The following is a 584-nucleotide window of genomic DNA, read 5'->3' as shown; positions in this document are numbered from 1 at the left end:
CTTACTTATCTCACCTTAAACATTCTTTTATCAGCAGTTTTGGCAATTACTTTCACAATATTTATGGTGCTGAAAGATGTCTTTGGCTGTTGAATAAATTGCATTGCAAGTCCCACAGCTATAATACTATAGGAATGGTGGCCATTTTATCTGATTGCAAATACTGTTCTCAGGCTGGTTACTCTGCTTACAGAGTGTTTTTGAGCTATGTGTGTAACCCATCCATTCAACCAATACAAAGTGGTTTTAATGTATCTACCAGTGTCACCTGGAATAAACATGCTCAAGGTGGAATGGGTAACAGATCTCTTATATTAAACTGCTTTAATAACATAATAATGCTATGGTTCACTACATACACTGATACAGATCTGATACAGACCTACCAGCTTTTCACTTGCTCTTATATACAAGCTGCTTTATGCTGAATAGGGCAGTATTACTAGCCTCTCCCAGCTCCACAATTTCAATATGACAAAAGGATGAACATTCCTTAATACCATTCCCATGACATGTATGGTTCACCATGGGCTTGTTATATGGGATCAACATATGTTTGTTTTTGAGTCACACAACACAACATG

This window comes from Penaeus monodon, chromosome 15 (assembly GCF_015228065.2).
Source record: "Penaeus monodon isolate SGIC_2016 chromosome 15, NSTDA_Pmon_1, whole genome shotgun sequence".
NCBI lineage: Eukaryota > Metazoa > Arthropoda > Malacostraca > Decapoda > Penaeidae > Penaeus > Penaeus monodon.
The sequence above is the reverse complement of the archived record's forward strand: the minus strand, read 5'-3'. Positions refer to the sequence as shown.